This window comes from Poecile atricapillus, chromosome 10 (assembly GCF_030490865.1).
Source record: "Poecile atricapillus isolate bPoeAtr1 chromosome 10, bPoeAtr1.hap1, whole genome shotgun sequence".
Lineage (NCBI taxonomy): Eukaryota > Metazoa > Chordata > Aves > Passeriformes > Paridae > Poecile > Poecile atricapillus.
This window is the reverse complement of record NC_081258.1, coordinates 12903247-12919691: the sequence shown is the minus strand read 5'-3', so window position 1 is coordinate 12919691 and position 16445 is coordinate 12903247.

Sequence of the window (16445 nt, the reverse complement as noted above, 5' to 3'; positions counted from 1 at the left end):
TGCAGAGAGTCTGTAATGACAGACTTCGGTGATGAGCAAGTACAGAGAAAGTTCAGTAAATAAAGAGCAAGGCTGTGGTTCCAGTTTCCAAAAGGGAAAGGCTATATGCAGAACATGGCTTTCAATATAACTGGATGTTTCCATTCTGTGGTTTTAAACATATGAATTTCAAATTAAGCCTAGGGTGGCTTTGATCTGGCAAGATTTTATTAAATGGAATCTATGTCTAAATTTTCCTTATAGCTTGGCTTCTATTCTTTAAAGTATTATTCTTAAATGATACAGACTAATATGAATGTATTTTTAAAGTAATGAGAATGCCAAATGCTAATCTACCTATATAATCTGATTTTTACCATTTTTTCCACCATTTCTGCAATATCCTTGAAAATATTAATTTGATAGAGAAGCAGAATGTCACCTAACTTGCATATGCATATGAATGTAAGTCATGTCTCCATGGCATATGGTATTCAGCTAAGCCTGGTATAGTTGACATATGTCTAAGTAAAGTCTCTTTCTGGTATTAGGTATTTAAATTTCTTCCTTTGCATTTGCTATAGATAAGATGACACAGGGCATTTATAACAGACATAGAGATATCATTTTTCTTGAACAAATTTTTCCTGTTTACTTAAACCTTTCCAGTGAGTTACTGGAAAATTTTGCTATGTAGAGTGAAAACACCTAATCTCTACTGCTGGTAATAAATTCAATTTGCAATGAACTGCAGTCCAACCTGACTTACTCTGTTGTCCATAAATTTGTGACATCTCAAGGACTGGAAGACTTTACTCTTCTGCTGTCATTGCTTGCTGTCCTACACTGAGGGAATTTATTGACATTTTTGGGGTAAGGTATCGGTAGTCTTTACCTTTGATTTCCAGATTTTTCCTAGGCCACTGTTAAATCTATGAATACCTGCAGTGTCCAGCAGAGGGTCTTGCTTAGTTCTTTTAATTCCCCATTCTTGAATGTGGTAAGACACAGTGGGTCCCAGAGTGGAACCATTGGCTTGTCATACTGCAACAAATCTGGATACTGAATCTTTCCAAAAATTGGATTCACGCCTTGAATGTTGCCATAGCAATATCAACTGCACATTCTGAAGTGAAAGTTTTTAATTTAAAGTGAATAACTGAATTAGGGAAGGAACACCTAAAAGCTTTAGATGTGTTCTACTTTCCTAGATATCCATGATAATAATGTACCTTAACTTGAATTTGTTTTAGGAAAAGGAATGAGAACAAAGAATTCTTTAGTGGCAGAGTATGTCTTTTAATTATGTAGTTTACAATGAGTGCAAAAAATGGAGAACACCATTTGTGAAGTTAAATTGAAACACTAAAAGAAAATACTCAGTAATTTTGTAGCTTCGTGAGCTACACTCCTGAGTGATAGTAGTCTTCTGCTCTTAGCTTTACTTCCTATAAATTCAGATAGAGGAGGTGTGTACAAACTATCTACCAGTGCAAACACATTCCTGATCCAAGCATGTACATTGTTGTTTTTTATTTTCTCCTTAATCAGCTTTGTACTGTGATCAGCTTTCCAAATTTTGCTTTCTGCTGATGTATAGACTTGGAATTTTAAAAAATATATACCCTTTACAAAGAAAGAAGTAAATCAGAAATGTCTGGATAAATTTGCCAGATTTTTAACTAGCACTTTTTATCTAGTGTTTATTAAGAATGCATATCTAAGGAGTGCACCCAGCTGGCATGCCACAAAACCCTGCTTTTATGATGGAAGATCTGTAGGGCTTTTGTTGCTGCAAATAAGGTGGCACTGCTCTACAGTCATTTCAACACTGTGGCTGCAGTAAGAGACTGGATAACAATTTACTTGGGGTGGTTCTGGTTTTTTAAAACTATGTTTTAAAGGAAAATATTTTTCAAATACCTCTTCTCCACACTGCATCAAAGATCCTATTTAACAAGACCTGATTCATATTTAGACCTCAAAATTCAATAGTGACATGTTAAAAATACATTAACTGATTGGAACTTGCTGGTTGATCAGGAGTTTAGGAGACTTAGTTCTTTCATTTCTATCCTAAATGGAAACTGCTGGCTTCTTGAAAGAATCTCGCCCTTTAATTGTAGACTTTGATTGCTAACACAGGGCTGTAAGTCTGAGCTTGAAATGGTAAAGCACAAAACACACAGTTCCAGAGATTTTTGAAAGAGTAGCCTTTTAATCTGGTTATTTGGTTTCATGTTCTTTGCTATTTTAAGTTTGTGCATATGGTTGTGCTCCTGCATGATCCGACAGTGACTTCAGAACTGTTAGTGGTTGTTATCCTCAAAGCCTAAACTGCTCTTCTTATAGTACAGGAGTATGTCATTAGTTCAGGGCTGTGTTATTATCTCTGAATCTTTTTTCATCCTTGGATCTTCAGCTTCTGATTCTAACACTATCAATAACTAAAATAACACAAATAAAATGAAGGCTTCCCAACCCACTGATAATTGTCAGTTTATGTAGCCATATGTATCTGGATGCTGGCTGAGATTATAGATCTCCCCAATGCTTATTATTTATATTTCATTTGTCCATCCTAGGATGGAATGCTATATAATGCTGCAATTAAAAAAGCCCCATGGTTTCTATATAAAATATGTTAAAAGCACCCTCACGCTGTGATGACATAACAGCAAACACAGTTCTTTCATTAATAATTTGTTAGCATCAGTTGCTCATGAAGAAGCTGACCAGCCTTTGAACTTCCATTTTGCCCCTTAAGTTACAGGGGAAAACATAGCATACTCTAAATTGTCTGAATTAGAGTGTAAATCTGTTGGAAACAGAGCCTCATTGACGGTAGTACAAGCCAGGATCTTTCTTCAAAAATAATGGAATTGAAGGAATTATGGTGGTTAAAGCCACAGCATTATGACAGGAAAGAGCTTGTTGTTGGATTACAATATCCCAGCTACTATTTTGTCATTTCAAAGTCCAAACTCATTTTATTAAAGGATTACTTTATTTTGAAGACATATTTTCCTTCTACCTACTGGATGACATAAATCAACATGTGGGTATTGGGAAGGGAAAAAACCCTCTGTATTTTTGGTTTGCCACAAAGCTGTTTGCAATGCAAAACTGCCTGTAATTTCAACACATAAATACAAGCCTGATTACTGCATTTGAGGGAAAGCTATTTTTGACAATTTAACCTCCTTGAGAGATACAGTTTAACCACATTATCTTTGTGGAGCCCACTTTGCAAGGTGCTGTTGCTACTGAAATAGCTGTGGTTAGTGTGCTGGTTGCCCAGCTGTACTTAGAGCACCATGGGCTCTTTTTCCTATGTAAGTGGAGCAAATCATGTTATGCAGCTAGAGAATCTTATTCTAGGCTGGGTATCTACCCAGAGACAAGAACAGTCATGCTGAGAAAGTAAATAACTGTTTAACTGCAGTTATTTTTGAATAGTAGAGAAACTAGATACTGAAGAATTCTTTTCCAGTCTTGTTTTTAACATGTAAAATGTTGAACTGAAATATTGAACTGGGAGATTTACTATCCCAAAGTTGTCTGGCCTTATCAGTTAAAGATATCAAGCAGTGGAATAGACTTCTAAAGAAAAATGGCTGATATGGCAGTAAAAGACATAAATTCAGATTTAGTTCAGAGTTAGGATTAAAAATAAAGACAGGAAAGCATATCAAGGCATTTGGAAGCAGCCATGGCAACCATTTAACTTCTTTTTCTTTCAATTACATTGTAATTTAAAACATTCTAGGCTTTTGACTCAGTTTATATGAAATGGAGTTCTAAAAATTACTTTTATTTTCCAGAAAAAATTACATTTTGTTCTATGTTCTCACTTCCTTGCCTTCATATGAAGGCAAATATAATCACTGTTTTCCACTGACTGAATTATTTTCCTATGAGATCTTCCTTTATTTCTATTTTGAAAAGAGAAGCTCTCTTTTTTTGTATTCATGGAGCTTAAAAGAAGTGCATGCCAATTCTTAGTCAGAGATTATTTTGCATTTTGTTACAGGATTCATGCATCAAACATCAGTGTAGCTTAAGAATACTCTGTCTGCTAGATTCCTACTTAAATGTTTCCAAGCTGTTACAAGGCAAGTGAAATACAGATCCAGACCTAATTTAAAGGGATTTGTGCAACCATGCATTACAAATATAATACCTAGGTGAATCATAGATTTTACAGGTCGAAAAATGCACTTAATTCTTGCCTTATGAATAAAATATAGTGGTTGCCTGGCGAGCTCCAGACCTTGAGCTGTAGAGCTTTGACCATAGGATCCATTATGATTTGTGATACGACCTTACTTTATGAAAAAATGAGGTCTGGAGGGCTACAGCTATAAGACTTTATAGTTTTAGTAATTTCTAATATGCAAAAGATCACTGAGTTCTGAGAACTGTTACCAGTTCTGAGTTCCAAGTTTGACAGTTACACTCAAAGCTGTGTGAATTAAAATAATGGCTTAGACAGTAATTCATCACTAGTGAAACTAAACCATAGTGGTATTATTTTGCAAATGGTTTTGAAAGAAAAGCATAACTTAATACCTATGACTCTCCTGTGGATATTAAATTGTATTTCAGCATCAGCTAATGTAATAGAAGTTTAATTGATAATAAAGCCTGTTAGGATTCATTTAGTAGTAAATTAAACATCTACCTATGAATACTGTTTGAAATTTATTCTTCAAGGATCTTTTTCAGGAGCAGACCTCAAGTTTGATATAGAAGTGTTACTGTATTGATTTAAGGAGCTTTTTAAGTGACTAGTGTGTTCTAGTGCAAGCAGCATTTGCCTACACTTCACTACACATTTCATGGTGTGATGTGCCATCTAGTGTCACATTCCCCAAAAGGAGGAAAACACTGCAAAATCCTTCATCAACAGTACACTTGGAGAGTTAGGGGATTTTCTATATGTTGGGTGTTCAGGAATAAACTTATCATAAACAGCAAAGAACTAATGGTCACATCTGTTTGTACTGACTGTTTAATTTGATATTTGCCATGTAGTGCTCTGTTCAACAACCCTTGTTGTCTGTGGATACACATCTATTTAAAAATTTTTCCCAGATACAGCCATGCATTTTGGTGTTTATGCCTAAGGAACTGTTTATTCCTGTAGCATTCTATATGAGAGTGCTCTCTTCAACCTATACTTACAAAGAAGTTAAATTACAGAGAGAAACAATTTTCTAAGGGCTTCTAAATGCATATACCTGGGGAGGGAAAACTGTTACTAGCCCCAGAGATTTTGTAAGGATTATTCATACAATATGTTTTGAAATGCAATGGAATAGTCTTATAATAAGCTTAATTGGTCAGTGTTGACTTACTCTGCTTCTATCCTACAAACAGATGGGGTTTCATGCAGTCAGAATGTATGTTATGTATGCTTAAAGACCTTTTACAAAACTATTAATACCTGGGAGATTTTTTCCCACCTCACACAATAACTTACATAATGATACATCATTCTTTTTCATCGAAACAAGGGGGAGAAATGGAGAAACTCACTGTATTCAAGCTCTTTGTGTTTCTGATATTTATGTTGATCAATTTTCTAGCCTCATTTTTAACAGTTTCAGTGTAGAAAACAGTGCAGAAGCAGTTTCTTTTGTGGTCTGGCAGCCATCTCATCTGAGATTGGGACTGTTTAAAGTACTTGCCAGACTTTATCTTGATTGTAGCTGAAGAAGGGAAGTGGCTTATAGTGAGTAATTTTACTATGATGGTGAACTTTAGAACTACTGTATTTCTGACTTAGCAGCAGGTGAAGACTATACATGGAAAAGATTAAATGGCATGTCTTACAAAAATGACACACACTTTTATTTGAAAATTAATGTCAATTGAAATATAGTAGATCTTGGTGTTTTAAATTATTTGAATACATTAAGTTTAAACAGGGTAACTCTCAAATCTCTTCTGTTTCTGTATATATAAGCCAATTATACCACTACTCTTGTTGCACATTGTGTAAAAGCTTATGTTTCTGTAACACAAAGAAGAAGAAGAAAAAAAGCAAATCCAAAAGTGATTCATACAATTCACACAGTTCACTATCATTTAAGGAAATTGGTGCTATACACCTTTCAGTGCATGTTCATGTAGACATGCCACTCATACTCAGTTTTTAAAACTTCAGTATGCACACGTATTTAGGGTTATGTGACTAACATTTTGATTGACTGGGATATAAAAGTGCTACCTCACAAAATTAGTTTTTATGGGAATCACAATTAGAATCATTGTAAGAGTGTGAAAGAGTAAGTTGTTCTGTTCATTAGAAAGTCTGCCTGCAGAATTCTAATTTCACAATATTTATTGGCAGTGGTGGTGTAAGTATTGTGTGCAGCAGAAGGAGCTCAGCTTGACTGTTCAAATCCCAGATGGAACTTGGGCTTCTGGTGGTTGAAAAATTCTATATTTGAATTACAAATTCCTGCAAATGTTGATGCAGAAGAATAATCATGGAACAGGAAGAAATCAGAAAGCTGGAAAAGTAGAACTGATCTGAATAAATTACCTTCCACTTTGGATGACGTTTTCCTGACACTGCTGATGTCTGACTAACAGCTCGAAATGTCAAATGAAGCACAATATGGCTTCTATACCCCAGGACAGGATGCTCATTAGGCAAGTTATTAGTCTAGAGAGTTCTTCAATGCATATTAAGTCAAATTAAGACATGAAATACCATTTTTTATGTCAAGACCTACAAAAATCTTTAATAACATTTTCGTGGGCATTTGAAAAGAAGGAGCTGATGTGACGGATTTCTAGAATACTGCTACACTTGCAGAGTCTCTAGCTGTTCTTCAGCTGGCTGCCTGTGTTACCTTGCAGTTTTAAAGCTTTGGAGATGTAAGCTTTTGAAACTCTCCTTTAGGATGTAAGGGCTATATCATCAGTTTACAGAAAACATCATACCTGCTACTCTGCACAGTAGGAAATAAACTCTGAGAAATGGATTTATTGAGAGATTTTAAAAGAACAAATGAAAGTGTATGTCATTTTGCCATAGTTCTTTTAATGCGTAAAACAAAAAGCAGAAGTGACTCTTCCTCTTATGTTATCTTTTGAGGAAGTGGAAAGAAGAAATACATATTCCATATGTTGAATGAAAACATGCTAGTCTAAGTATTGTTACAGTGGCTTTAGGTGTCTGCTGGCCTTCGTGTCAGAGCAAATACTGAGTGTTTTGTCTGGGGTTAATACTATGAGTAAAGGGAGACTGCAAAATACATAAAAGAGGGTTCAAAATCCTGAGAAAAATATATGCACAGAGAGAGTGAAAAAAGAAAGAGGTATATAATGGGTAGGAAGAATGAATGAGTAAATGAGCATTGTGAATATATTAAGGGAAAAACAAAATAAAAAGGGACAACCTGATAGGAAGACAGGAAATTACAAATTAAATAACAAGCATGTAAAGATGAGGGAAAAGAGTTCTTACACACCTAGAAACAAGTAGTGCTTTGTAGAATCCTTAAAAAAACATAATGCAAAATTATCAGTGGAATCTCAATGTAGATCAGGGCATAAGGCTTTACGTTAGCCTTTACTTTGATATGCTTGCTATCCACCCTGGCATAAAATATACACAAAACATCCAAAAATGTGCTGCCTGTCATGTGTGATCTACTTTTTTGAAAACCTGTTCCCATAGCAACATTGCTATTGCATGGTAGCCTAGGTATGTAAGTATAGCAAATTAAGTTTAAATTTCTATGTGTGCACATACTTTTCCTGCCTGAATAAATGCACATACACACATACACATTGTGTGGGTACTCAGATGGCATAGTGTATGTTTGGGAGCCCAGGACCCTTGGGTCGGATCCTTTCGCCGATGAATAAAAATGAGTAGTAGAAATTAATGATTTCTATAATACCACAGACCCTGAGGCTAGAAAACCTGAAACTATAAAGTTCGTAATTAGCTCTATATTTTTAAAGGTTTCAAAGCATATTTTTTAAAAGAAGAAATATTCTGTGGGAGTAGATTATTAACTGCAAACCTGAAATTCTGTCTGTTCTAAAGATTAACATTTAAATTGTGTATTTTTGTTACATCTTGAATTAGGAATGCTGTGATAACCCAGTTGGAGCTTGGTTGATTAATAACATACCACAGTTCTAAACCACAGCATACTGGAGTGACAGCCAGGCCTAGCAATCCATGTGGTGAATTCCCAGAACCAGAGGAAATGTGCAACATTAACTGAGAGATTTTGTTATTGTTTTTCTTTTAATCAAGTAAGGATGAAAATATAGCTGGTAGCATATGTAGTAATGGTAAATGCAGTAATAACTGATCCAGAGCTGCAGAACAGTGTTTCTCATCCAAACTTTATACATAAACTTGCACAAATTACTTATCTCTGCACCCCTACCTTTCTTAATCCAGCTGTACATGATGACAATGGAACTTGAGTGTCTTATGCCTGACTGTAGGTGAAAAGTGAACATTTTTCCACAAAGAATAAAAGGGGGAAGGACTCTCTGTTGACTCCAAAGGGAACAGGATGATATCCAGTGTTTGGGCACTATTATTTAAATGCTAAATAGAGGGGAAGCCGTACGAGGAGCAGCTGAGGGCGCTTGGCTTGCTCAGCGTGGAGAAGAGACTGAGGACAGAGCTCATCGTGGGCTGCAGCTTCCTCAGGAGGGGCAGTGGAGGGGCAGCACCGATCTCTTCTTGCTGTGACAGGACCCGAGGGAAGGGCTGGAGTTCTGCCGGGGGATAATTAGGTTGGATATTAGGAAAAGGTTCTTCACCCAGAGTGTGCTTGAGCTCTGGAACAGTCTCCCCAGGACAGTGATCACAGCACCAAGCCTGACAGAACTCGAGGAGTATTTGGATGATGCTCTCAGGCACAAGGTGGGATTTATGGGGTGTCCTGTGCAGGGCCAGGAGTTAGACTCGATGATCCTTGTGGGTCCCTTCCAACTCAGCATAATCTATGATTCCATTTTCATTTACTATTTCCTACATGAAAACCTGTCACCTGAATAATCTACTTCTGTTTCTAGCTGCACTAAGCACTTCTGAACTCTGATTCAGTAGAAGTCACACAGATTCAGATCAGATGGGTTGAGATGTTTATCCTGTATCCTTCCTAAAAGTAAAAAGAAATTCTAGTGAATACTAGAGTTGCATATCTGAGAGTTAGCAGATTTCTGCAGGGAGGTTCCTGCATCAATTCAGCCCTGATCTGACAAGCATGTGTTGCTATGGCAATGGAGATTATTGAGTGTGAACACGCTGCTACAGCTGGGTGACAAAGCTGAAACCTAACTTTTTAATTAAATTTTATTTTTAAATTAAGGGGGAAGTTTTGTCAGTCAGCCTTAAGAACCCAGTGTAAACTTCTATAGCAAATTAGAATGTTACTAACAGCTTTATAACTTTGCTTTCTATTCTGCAGCTGGTGTGCTTGAGAGTCATGTTCACTCTGAGAAAACGGAACATAAAGCTTTCCTGGTTTAGTTTCCAGCTGCAGAAGACAATAGTAGCACTTAACTATGGAAAATAATTTTTAAAGCAAACATCAGTCTGGGTAAACACATTATTGCCTGCATATTCTAGCCATGTTCATCAATGCATTAGCTCTGCCAGATCATCTCCTGGCAGTTACGTAAGGAAAATTAGTCAGTTTGAAAAGGAATACCTTAGTTTCCATGGAGCTCCTCTAGTTTTCATGGGGTTGTTTGTAGGTTAGAACAGTACTGTGGGTAGAAAATGCACTGAAATAAATGGAGCACAGAAAAGCAATGTAAAAAGATATTGAAGAAGAAAGAAATTACACAGTAAAGAATAATTAACATTAGGAACTACATAGGTAAGTACTTCTACAAGTTTTCAGATCACCCTGCCAGGTACATAAATACTTTTGTCTTCTTAACATCTCTGGATTTTAAATAGCCAAAGACATTGCTTATTATTAGCAACATAGAAATTAAACATTAGGAATTGCTGTAATGTCTGGTCTGTAGATTTGTGTTTAGTTAGTGCTCTGCTGTGCCCCATTATTTCTGGACTGGCCATCAGGTGTACATTAAGAAAGTTTCCATGAGATCATGGACTCATACATCTTGTCCTAACAGTTCTGACTTAAAGAACTAAATAAAATTCATCTTAAACCTACTCTCTTTCACTTACAAGCCATTCCCCCTTGTTCTTGGGCTAAGTATCTCAGTGAATGAGACACCACTTCCTCCCCCAGTGCCATAAAAAAATCACAAATATCCACAAATACTGTAGAGCTCAGCAGGAACACAACTGAGAGTCAGCTTGATTAAAAAATAAAAATCAAAGGATATTTTCTCTGGCAGAGAATCACCATTTTTATGGTGGAAGATGCAAAGCAGCAGTATTTTCATTAGCTTTGCAGATTGTAAGATGTCAGCTCTCAGTGCTCAGTGATCTTTGTCAAAAGGCAATTGTGTCTGACTGGACTTTCCAGTGGATTGACTGTCTCAGCCAGCATCATGCACCCAGCTGTGTTTGAACTGATTGAGTATCCTCTGTAAATCTAATTATAAATATAAACATTATCTTCCAGGACTCATTAAGAGGATAATTACAAGTTTTGGAAACATCTCTAATGAAACCCTGCCAGTCTAGAACTGGAATTAAAAGTCACAAGCTAATTTTAAAGCATGATACAATAAGTCTCTGGACTAAATGTAGTTTTTTCAGGCAGAAGTTTTGAAAGTTATCAGAAATAAAAATTCAGTAATAAACTAGAAGATGTGCTTTCTTCCATAGTTGACTTTCCAGTGCAAGTCTAACTTAGAGAGCAGATTGATGGTAAAGCTGAGGAGAGTTTTAAATGCAATAAACTCAGGTTTGAATTCTCTGTAAAAAGAGAAATGCATAAACACACAACTTTAGAATCAATTGTGGCCATTTAAAAATGCAGCCTTTGATCAAGGGTATAACTACTGTGTGTCCAAGCAGCTGGTCCTGATGCTTTTGCTGCTCTAGAATCATGCAGACACCTACCTATTGTCCCTTTTCTAGCCATGCAGTGTTAGAATTCAAACACTGCTATTTTTTCTAGGAGATTTTCTTAACCACTGAAGATTTTGTTTGCCAGCTCTGGGGCAGTTCTAAGACCTGGATGAACCAAAAGGAAAAGCTGCATTTCTTGATGCACCCAATGAAAGTTTGTATTAAAATATGTACCATATATCCCTCCTGCTTTATGTGAACAGTTACAGAACTGGACTTGTGTGGCTACAAAATACAATGTCTTTAAATTCAAGTGTAGCAGAATTGTGGTACATCTTTGGGAATCCTGGATACTAACAGACAGCTGCAAGCTAGGTTTGGAACTTGCATTGGGAATTTGTTCATCATGTTTCAGTAAAATTTTGCATCTCAAATTTAAAAAGAAGAGGAAGTGGGAGTAAAGACAGGTTTGCATCAAGAATGTAGCACTTCTATTCAGCCTTGAAATAACCATGTAAAATAAGAGTGCTTAGGAGGTAAAAACTGGAACAAGTAATTGAATACATAAATAAAGAGTAAGGAGAATTTTTCGAGTGATTCACTACCTTCTTCTGTTCTGAAGTTTGCCCACCCACTCCTACATACCACCTCCTGTGGTGCAGGACATTTTAATGTAATGTGGGAGTTTAGCATACAAATTCCTACTGACTGCACTTGTGCATAGCTTCCCACACACCTTTTGAAATAGGGTGCCTTATTTAGAAAAGTAAATGAGTCTTATAGCTATGTCCCAAACTACAAGTGCAGTGGGTTGAAAATTACCCATTACATCCATTTTGAATTGATTGGCATTTCATAATTTTTAACTTTGCTACTGAGACAAGTTTGTACACCAGCTCTGAGCAGTTGGTAATGCAGAGAACGGTGGTGCTGTGCTGAGGACTGGAAAGCTGCTGATGCAGCATCTTGAAACAAGGACCTTGCAGAGGGTTAAACCACAATACCACTGCAGTCAAATTTGCTCTGATGTTGACTCACTGCTTGCCTCGATGACACACACAAAGCTTAGGAGAAAATGAGTTTTTTTCTCTGCAACCAATTCATAACAGAATTATAGTAAGGATGACATGACAACAGCACAGGAGTAATTAACAGCTTATCAGTAAAAGTTTGTGACAAGTCTCAAATGACGTGCTCTGGGCTGCTCCAGTCAGTTTTGTGTCTTACAGGAAGCTTCAGAGCCTGCTCCTATTTGCTGAAGGCAGCCAGAGCTTCCCAGTCTGTTTTGGTGCTGTCGGCTGGATCGTGGTTGCAACTGGAACTCAGAACTGTCATATTAAAACAGATGGAATGTAAGGTCAGGTCTAAACCCCACTGCTCTTGATTGATCACAGCAGAGAAAAATATGGCATTTCCTGTTTTTATCTTGCCATTTCTTTGTAAATGAAAGTATTTTTATGGATTATGTGTTTGTACAGCTCTGAAAACTCAGTCTGAACCTGACCTTTCTATTCACTTTCTATTCATTAGTTGAACCAGACAAATCAGTTTAATTTCTCAATTTACTAACTGGAGTACAGGAAATAGAAACAAACAATAACAAATTAAATTGTTTACTTTATTGACCTGAAATATTCAGGAAAGAATACTGACTGAACATACACTTAGCATTTGCACAACCTTTCTGAGAGCACAGTGTCTTACTCTATTCCATTAATGTATCTTGCTTCTTAAGGGCCTGATGCTAAATATTAATTCCCCAAAACAGCCTTACATTAATTATGACTTTCTCATGTAGATTTGATCCCAAATCCTGGCTGCTTCATTGTACAGAAATAGGGTAATGTTAATCCTTAAGTATTACAGAAACTGTATTTAGCTGAAAAACTAAATAAAACTTTGAATATGCAAATATTTAACAGAGGCTAGAAGCAAAGAATCATAGCAAAAGTATTTCTTCTTGTGCACCTCACTGTTTCATGCTTTTGAAAAACACTTGCTAGTAGTTGGACACACTGGGGCATACATCCAACAGGTCATTAGTACATTGGAAAATTTTATTTATTTTATGTATTAACAAAATTTCAATTTTTTTTTTAATAAATTTGGCAAAACTCTAAGTTTTGCTACGGACCAAACTATTTCCTTACCTAAATCCTATAAATGTCAAAAGGTATAAATTTTACTTTGCAAATGGAATCCTTCTAGACTGATCATAAACATATGAATTGGGTAATAAAACTTGTCTTGTTCTACTGCTAAGCTGCAACAGAGAAATTCTTGTGTAAATTAGGTGATACTCTTGTTTTAGAAGTGTATACTACTGTGTTGTATGCTTTTGTCCTTGTCTCAGTAGTAATAAAGTAGTGATCCTCCTCAGAAAGTTAATAACAAAAACAGCTGGAAAAGAAATAACATGATGACCTTGCATTTATTGTACAGGCTGGTCTGAACAGGGAGATGAAATAAATGATGGTCTGTATTCTTAAAATGGAAGACATGAAAAAATGGCAAAATACAGTGAAACTTGTGGTCCTTAGGTGAGTCTCTACTCCTTAGCTGGGAACTGAGACATCTTCAGAGCTGAAGCCTACAGACCAGACCTGGGCAAGTCACTCACCATGAGTAGTAGCGGTCTCTGAAACCTGCAGTGCTAAACGGCTTCTAGCTAAGTGGAATTAGAAAAAAGGAGACAATGTTTTCTATCTCCACATGTAAATACAAATCCTCTGCTGCTTCTCACAGGAAACATTTTCCTTAGACACATGATCTATACATGGATCCTGTGCAAATAGTTGATAACTTTAGGATTCCCAGACAGCTGCAGTCTTTACTGTTTAGGAGTCCAACACCACACTCTTCTGGCCAGGAAGACTTCAGTTAGCTCTTGCCATGTAGATTTTGATGGAGGATGCCAGTAACTGCAGTCCAGCATGCTAGATGTTTTTTTCTTCCTCTCTCAATGCAGTAAGAATTTTCCTTTTGCTTTGATGAAGTATATTTTAAAAACAAACACAAGTACATCATAGCCCCACAGACATCATTCTATCAGCCCAGCCTCTCATTTCTTCCTGCTGCCTGACATTTCAGTTCTCTTTTCTGATTTCCTGACACCCTTAAGCTCTGAGCTAAATTCTATCTTTGTATAGGCATCCCTGCTAAGAAAACATGGGTTTCTTTAAGGTAATTTGCCATTATTGAAGCATTTATTCTCTCTCCAAAAAGACTCTATGCAACACTTTATTGTCTACAATTTGCTTCTGTCTGTGTGAAAGATTTTCACGCTGCATTTGGCTTTTGAAGGTTTATTTCTGCATAGGTGCTGAGATTAAGCACCATTTAAGCAAGGAAAAAAACTTGGGCTCAATGACAAAATGGTTGGAAAGGTCTGAATTGAAGGCAAGGAGGAAAGAGCTTATATCACTGGACTAGGAGCCAAAACTAGACTGAGGAACTTCTGAATGGAATACTTGGTTGCTTCTTTATCTTTCATGTTCATAGAAAGATTTGGGTTGAAAGGAGCCTTAAAGGTCATCTTGGGCCAACTCCCCTGCAATGGGCAGAGACTTTACACTAAACCAAGTTGCTCAAAGCCCCATCCAACTTGGCCTTAAACACTTCCAGGGATGGGGCATCCATAGCTTCCCCTGGGCAACCTGTGCCTCACCACTCTCTCAGTAAAGAATTTCTTTATAATATTCAACATAAACCCACTGTTTTTCAGTTGGAAGGCATTCCCCCTTGACAAATCATGTCCTGTTTTAGCTCTGTTTTTCTTCATCATATCATAGACTGGCATAAAAATACTAATGCACTTATGTGGAAAGAAACATGGAAAATGTGAAACACAACACGTACTTATCAGTAGATGAAAAAACAAGGATGCACCTTCATAGGGGAAAAATGTCTTTGAAACCTAGAGTTAGTTCAGCAAGATAAAATTACTAACAAGCAATGTGTTATGCAGAAAATGCATTAATTCACACATTATATTTTTCTCAAGTATTCTTTCCTCCATCCAAGAGTAGCACAGCTGCTTTGCCCTCACTCTGCAAATGATCTGCAGACTGAAGAGGGTTTAATGACAAGAGAAAAACTTTGGAGTTTAGAGGTGTTTATTAGATTAGATTCCACCTAAAGGAAATTGAACAAGTTACCTATGTCTGAGTCAAACAGGGACAAGAGTATTTCCTGCATCTAGAAACACCACAAGAGCTCAAGGCTGAAACAGGTACAGCCAGAGTGAGGATTTCACATGTATCAGAGATTATATCATTCTTTGCTTTATGATTTTACTCCAACTGAAACCTCTTTAACAATTCACTACACAATTTCTCCTTCCAAAGTCCTTCCAGACCTGAAATGTGTAAAGCAAGGCTGGTCAATCCATGCTTTGGCACCTGCAGGACATGCTTGGGTTTGATCATTGAAAGTATGTTCTTGTGACGTGGATAGGCAAGAACCCCTTATTACTGCCCCTCTTGGCAGTGTTGTCTCCCAGATCTGTCCACAGATCCTACTGTCATCTTTCATCTGCACTGGTCACAACAGTATGTAGTCATAAGTATTTAAAGAGATTTCCTATATTATAATCTTGCCTTTTGTTTTTAATACAGGTACAAAGGCTCTGCTAGCACAGCTAAGATAACAGCAGTGTTTCTGGCTAATCTTGACCTGCTTAGACCAGGACTAGAATCCTTCTTTGACTACCTCAGACATAAAACAATCTCAAACATACAAATAGTGAATAAAACACTTAATCTGTAGGCACAGTATTTTCACACAGTCAAATTTACCATCTGTCTTGACGACTTTACCCACATAAGGTGACATTTTTAGTTATACACGGAATTGCAGCTTGGTCAATAAATCTGCCTTCCCAGAAAGGTTACTAGGTGTGAGTCACTGGTTACAAGCAAAGTGAAAACTTCGAGGTACAAGATTTATCCATTATTCAGCAGTGCAATAAGAAAACAGAGCTGACAGTATTTGCAGCACTTTTTAAAAAATATATTATCTGTTTTGTACATCATACTACTATACACCAAACCCCTCCATGGAGTTGTAATGTCCACCTTGTGCTTTAATCTGAGCATGTATAATGGGAGTGAATATCTAATTCATGCCTTAGATTGTTTTACTCAAATTTGAATCAAGCTGGTTTCTTGCTTTTTACATCAGAAGTTCCTCCAGTAGCAGAGTCTACATATGTACAATTGCTTCAGAGCAGGTAACTTTTTGTGGGTATCAAACTTAGGTCTTCACTTCCCTGTAATCCTGTATCTCTCAGGTGAAATTAACACAGATGCCATTCAACGTTACCTAAAAACCCTCTGTAACTTATATACTACTGCCCTCTACTGCATATTTAGATACACTTATATATAAACAATTAAAACAAACTTAACATCACTATTTTTAGTAAAACATTGCATATTAATTTCTTATATTTCCTGGGCTCATACTACATTCTGGTTTT